General features: G+C 34.7%; 1 pseudogene; it reads right to left on the reverse strand.

The window, feature by feature from the left end:
* Nucleotides 1–3,923: 3,923 nt before the first annotated feature.
* On the reverse strand, nt 3,924–4,497 carry LOC107538179 (olfactory receptor 6C3-like; annotated as a pseudogene).
* Nucleotides 4,498–7,258: the final 2,761 nt, after the last annotated feature.

The raw sequence follows: 7,258 nt of genomic DNA on the forward strand, positions 1-7,258 counted from the left end.
TGTGCTTTATTGACTATATAGCTATGTGTTTTTCTACTTTATGAGCTTAAAGAGCTGTTCTCAGGTTTAGGTTAATATATTAGAGAAAAGGGAAATTGTTTAACTCAGCGTTGTGGCAAAGTTCTAGTTTGGATTCATAATTGCTCTAAATTTATGTTGGGCACTGCTCCATGATCTTGAGCTTTGGAACATGAACTTCTCTTTACCTGAATGAAGCAAAGACTCCTCAGGAGGATCTATCAAGTGGTGGGAAGGATTATTTTATTAGATGCTTTTTACTTTTTTACAGTTATTTTAGATGACTATTTCCTGGAGAAATCTGAATAATTTATATTTCATCACTTCAAGAATGATGGGCAGATTCAATTCCCAGCATTCATACCAGTGTTCACAAAAGCAAATCAAGAGAAAGGAGATATCATCAAATCACATTCAATAATAATTTTAGAAATACGTAGTAACACATATCTGTACGGGTTTATGATGAATATCAACTAATAACCTCACACTTTCAATTCATTAGCTAGACATTTATAATTTGAACAAGAAAGAAAAAGTTAATTGATAAAAAGTTATGGTATCAAAACATTATTAATTTCTTATTTATGACATTCTAGGGCAAATTATTAATACAGAAAGTATATGGATTTTGCAGTGAAAGAAATATGGATTAAAATACAAATAGACTGCTTAATGGATTTGTGACTTTAGACGAACTAATATCTTTAAGCCTTAATTTCTTTAAGCTTCAGTTTTCTCTGTTTAAAATGAGGTTGACTACCATGAATAATGCTGCAATGAACATAGTGGTACATATATGTTTATGAATAAATATTTTCAAGAATTTGGGGTAGACATCAAGAAGAGGGCTTGCTGGGTCATATGGTAGCTCTATTCTTAATTTTTTGAGGTACCTCCATACTGGTCTCCATAGTAGCTGTACCAATTTACATCCCTAACAGCGGTTGAAGCCTATATAATGATATCAACCAACATTACCACAATAAATTGAAGTTTTAAAAAATGAAGTTGAAATTTCAAGGGTGTTTGTGAGAACTAATTTGAATAATGTAAATAAAAGTGTTCTATAAAACATGTGGCACTTAATATACTTTAAGAGCTGTTTTATTTACATTTTTAAAATTTAGAATTAATTGAATTGGATATTCATAGTAATTGTGATTTAGCAAAAAATTATTTATTTTAGTGAAATACTAAGGACTTTTTTTTTTAAAGGACTTTTAAATTTTTTCATTTAGCCCTTGTAACACACCTATGAAACTCTGCTTTATTCTCAAATGAAGAACTGAGGCTCAGAGAGGTTGTGTACCTTAGATATATTCATATAGCTGGTAAAAGTCAAATATAACTGCAGACTATCTGAAATTAAAATCTGTCCTCTTAAAGTACTGCATAGCCTATATTCAGTTAGAAACACACAGACACAGAGATCATAATGTCCTGCCTTTATTTAGTAATGAATCAATTGATATAATAAAACAAAATATGCTAAAGTTGTTTTTTATTTTTTAATATATACAGTTACAAAATATAACTCAAATCTATCTTATTTAATTTAATTAAAAGTTGAGCTAATAAGTAGTTAATCAATGATAAGATATGAGAAACTTCCATTGCCTTCTTTCTGCCCGACTTACCTCCGATTTTCAGAAAAGCTCACTAACAGTCAGAATGGCTGGAATGTGAAAAATATTGGCAGCTGTCCTTGTAGTCCAGGGAGACCAATATTTCTGAAAATATATTCTCTCATTTAATAAATTTGCTTTTTATTGCCAATGTTTTTGACTTAAATTTCCCATTATCTAAAGGGGATAGATTACTTTGACTATAGTGAGAAAGAAGCAAATATATAAAAGAAAAAAATTATCAAGTGGTGTTTTAAAACTCTCTGGTATGATTTCTATGTAGATTTTACTTGCATAAGCTAGTCTCTCTGACGCTGGCTCAAGGGGACTAATTTAATGAATCGAGATTTCCGGAACAGGAATATATACAACACACTAATGAGCCTAATGGATAATACACACTAGTATTAAAATGTGAAAGGAAGCTTGGTGGACAGTGTCCAGTGAGACAGAAAAAAATAACAAACAAACAACAAAACTAAATGTGAAATTTGTTTCCCTCCACATTATTTTTCAGAGATTAGCAAACAAATATCTTGATTCCCAGTGAAGAGCTCTCCTGTTATGCCATGCCATTTTTAAAAATCTGGTAATCTATCACATTGTACTAAGTGCATCTACGTGCATTCATTAGCTCTGCTATTTTTAATCTGCCTTCTAAAATAATTTTGGTAGTCCCATAATACTGCTAATATATTATGCCTCCCCGCCCCCGCTCAGTTGAAGAGGCTCTTATTTTGATTGATTTATGTAATTTATATGCCAAGTATAATAGTAAGAGTTAGTACCTTCTGTGACTAGACTATAATAATATAAGCATGCCCAGATAAGTTTTAAAAGCCCCAAAAATAAGAAAAAAGAGAAAAAAGTTCATGGACACAGATTGCTGGAGGGAGGGCGGTGAGAGAGGTGGGAGAGGGTGCGGGGGGTAAATGGTGATGGACAGGGACTTGGCTTGGGTGGTGAACATGCCATAAAGAGCACAGATGTGCTGTGGAACTGTGCACCTGGGTCATTTTGTTAACCATGTTACCCCAATAAATTCAATTTAAAATGCCAGTAAATTGATGCAGGTTATTAGTAAAAGCTATGCAAAATTTGTAGGTCCTTACAGAGTTTCAAATTTGTATAAAATAGAGCAAACACAAGTTTTGTGCTTTGTTTTGTTGTTTCAAGTCAGGCTATCATATTGGCTGTTAAAGCTTAAGACCGCTGGCAAGTTATTCAACTTTTCTGCGGAGCAATTTACAGATTTGTAAAAAAAGGAGATATTTCTAATTTGCCAGACAGCTGTGAAGATTAAGTAATATATGGTATAATATATCTAGTTCAGCATATGATACAGAATAAATGCTCTCTATGAGAGAGATGTTATTTATGAAATTCCTATCAAACTTCCAGGGAGCGTAAGAGTAATGATGGCTGCCTAAATATTCTTCTTTTACATATTTTTAAACATAACACAAGGAGAATTTATAAAATAAGACATACATGCCTTCAGAAATACAGGATATAATGAACTTCAAATTATTTGTAAGTAGAAAAATAAATATCCAAACCCATTAAATGAGTGGGAATAATTGAACACATACCACAGTTAGTGTGAAAAAACATTGTTGCCTCAGATCTTTAAATAATTTTGCCCTGCCAGGCATGACTCAGAGGTTGAGCGTCGACCTAGGATCCAGGCGATCGGGATTCAGTTCCTGGTCAGGGCACATGCCCGGTTGGTGGGCTCGATCCCCAGTGAGGGGTGTGCAGGAGGCAGCCGATCAATGACTCTTTCATCATTGATGTTTCTATCTCGCTCTCTCCTTCTCCTTTCCTCTCTCTGAAATCAATAAAGATATATTTTTTTAAAAAATTTTTAAAAGTTTAAATAATTTTACATTTCATATAACTTTATGAAAGAAACCTTTTTTATTAGTAACAAGAGAAAATTTAAAAGTAAGCTGATTAAAGCAGTGTACACTCTTTTAGCTATTACAGTATAAAATATTATTTATAAGCATCAGCAAAATGATTTATATTCTATAGCCAAGAATTTTCTATCCAGATATAATCAATGATTACATGGAACCTACCAGACAGTTTGAAAGGGAGACACAACAAAGTCCCTTTCAGGTGGAAAAGAAAGCTTAAGCAAATGAGATCAGCAAGGCAGGTATCTGTGAGACAGACACAGGAGGATAGTGTACACAGGAGGATAGAAGTTACACTTTCATTTTTCCTTTATTGAATCTTCACAATGACATTCTTTCATGCTAATATATACTTTCATTTGTTTCTAGAAAACACTACTTTATAAACCAAGTTTTTTAATGCTTGTTGATTCCTCAGGGTACAAATAAAAGGGTTCTATATGGGGGCAATTGAAGTGTTGAGAATAGCTACTCCTTTGGTCAACAATGCTCTTTCTTTTGCTGAAGGTTTGGCATACATGAATATACAGCTTCTAAAAGAGACAGAAATGACAACCATGTGAGAAGAGCATATGGAGAAAGTCTTTTTCCTCTGACCAGCAGACAGGGTTCTCAGAATGGTGCTAATGATGCACATGTGGGACGGTCACTAATGCCAATGCAAAGAGCAGAGTAACAGAAACCTCTCCAAAAGCCTTGTATCTGAGTACGAGAGTTGAACATGGGGAAACAGGCACAAAAGACGTGACCAATTACATTGGAAGCACAAAAATCTGGATCAGCATCAGTGGTGGAAAAATGGTAAGAAATCCTCCTAGCCGTGAATTAAAGACTAGCAGGGGGCAGATCTTCTTGTTCATGATAGTGACATAATGAAGGGGCTTGCAGATGGCAACATAACAGTCAAAACACAGGGAGGAAACCCTCATGCACTGCTGGGGGCAATGCAGACTGGGACAGCCACTAAGGAAAACAGCTTGGTGATTCCTCAAAAAATTAAAAATAGATTTACCATATGTCCCAGTAATTCCTCTTTTGGGTATTATATACCAAAAAAAAACCTCAAAAACATATTCGCAAAGCTATAACACCCGTATGTTCATTGCAGAATTATTCACAGTGGCCAAGACATGGAGACAACCAAAGTGTCCTGAGACAGAGGACTGGATAAAGAAGATGTGGTACATGTACACAATGGAATACTTCTCAGCCATAAAAAATTATGAAATACTGCCATTTGTAACATCGTGAATGGACCTTGAGAATATTTTGCTAAGTAAAATAAGTCAGAAAAAGCTAAGAGCCATATGATTTCACTCATATGTGGGACATAAAACTGAAACTTGTAGACACAAACAGCAAGGTGATGGCTGCCAGAGGAAATTGGGTTAGGGGGGTGGGAGGGTGAAAGGGGCCTTATATATGGTGACAGAAGATGATTTGACTTTGGGTGGTGGGCACAGAGTGCAATATACAGATCTTCAAACTCCTATTTTCTTCATGAGAAAAAAATGTAAGAGCTGCATCAATTTTGAAAGAGATAAATCAAGACTTAAATTTCTCCCATGCAGTAATCATTCACAGTGTGCCAAGAGCATTGTGATAACTGCGTTTATATTCTATATAGTTTTCCATACTTACATGTGCTAAGCACTGTTCTAAGTTACATGAACAAAACTTCATAAACTAGGTAGTTTTATCACTCACTTCCATTACACAGGCAAAGAAAAAGAGCCACAGAGAGCTTAAGATTTTTTCCATGGAACAGACTGACAGAATGTCAGCGGGGAGGGGATTGGTGGGGACTGGATGAAGAGGGGGAAGAAATTAGCCAAAGAACACTTGCATAGCCCATGGACACAGAGGACAGTGCAGTGATGGCCAGGGGGCGGGAGAGGTCTATAATAGTGCCATCCATCCATCCATCCATCCATCCATCCATCCATCCATCCATCCATCCAACAAATAAAAGCCAGACCATGGCTCACCTCTGGTTTAAGAGGAGAGAGAGAGAGATTGAGATTTTTTCCAGAATTACCCGGGCTTTTAAAGTGGCAAATTTAGGATGACTGCACAGATATTTCTCTTAACAAATGTACTGTACTGCCTAATCTATTTAATTCCCTCATGATTTTTTGTTGATTACTATTGACTAAATAAATAAATAAATAATTTATTTTGGGTTATCAAGAAAAGGAAGGAGCTGAGGTACCGTGTCTTAATTCACAGCAATACTTAGTGAGGAAAATAACTACAAGCGTTAAAATGATCCATGGTTCCTGTTTAAAAAAAAAAAAAGACAAAAATGAGATGAGTCTTGCAGACTGTACTGAACAAAAAAGATGCACATTACAAGCCAATTTACAGCTGAAAAGGGGTCCTGGACAAGGGAAGAAAAATTTAATAAAATTGTTTTACACATGTATTTCTACTTTTCCTCTTGTGTCAATACCCTGCACTGTTTTCTTGGAGAAAATACAGGAAAAAGACAGTTTCTAAAGACATGAGTAAGAAAAATATTTCCCTTTGGCAGTGTTTTTTGCTTTAATTCAGATAAAACTCATGTAAAATAAAATTCACCAATTAAACTATTTTAAAATGCACAATTAATTGGTTTTTAGTATATAGTCGTGTGCTGCTTAATAATGGGAAGGCATTCTGAGAAATGTGTCCTTAGGTGACTTTGGCATTGTGTGAACATCATAGAGTGTATTTACACAAACCTAGATGGTATAGCTTATTACACACCTGGCTGTATTGTATAACCTATAGCTCCTAGGCTACAAGCCTGTACAGTAGGTTATTGCACAAAACAGCATGAGGTTAAATCAAGCATAAGAGAAAATGATACAATTAAGAGACACAGTAAACATGAGATGTATGAGGCTGCTGCTAGCATAACATGACATACTGCTTTACAGCAAATATTTTTTACTATTAGAATTAATACACTTTAAAATAATCATTAAAACTATTGTAAAGTAAATTCGTAAATCAGCAACATAGTTGTTTATTATTGTAAGTGTTATCTACTGTACATAATTGATTATATGTACTATACTTTTATATGACTGGCAGCACAGTAGGTTTGCTTATACCAGCATCACCACAAACAGTGAGTAATGTGTTGTGATATGATATTGTAATGACTATAATGTCATTAGGTGATAGGATTCTTCAGCTCCATTATAATTTTATGGGACCAACACTGTATATATGGTCCTTTGTTGACCAAAACATCCTTATTCTGCACATAACTGTATTTAAATTATGCAAACTTCACCACTGTACTATAATTCCAGAATATTTTTATAACTCCAAAAAGAAATCCCATACCCATTAAAGAGCCATATCCCCATATTCCTTCCCTCCAGCCTTAGACAACCACTAACTGAGCTTCTGTTTCTGTGGACTGACTCTTCTGAACATTTCACATAAATGAAATCACATATTATGTGGACTTTTGTGTCTGACTTTCTTCACTAATGTGATGTTTACAAGGTTCATCCATGCTGCAGCATGTATAGGTACTTCATTCCTTTTTATGGCCAAATGTTCTGTTGCATGGATATGCCACATTTTGTTTATCCATTCATCACTTGAAAGATATTCGGGTTATTTCCACTTCTTGGCTATTATGCATCATGCTTCTATGCACACTTGTGTTCAGTTATTTTTGTGAACATGTGT

This window comes from Miniopterus natalensis, chromosome 2 (genome assembly GCF_054644295.1).
Source record: "Miniopterus natalensis isolate mMinNat1 chromosome 2, mMinNat1.hap1, whole genome shotgun sequence".
NCBI lineage: Eukaryota > Metazoa > Chordata > Mammalia > Chiroptera > Miniopteridae > Miniopterus > Miniopterus natalensis.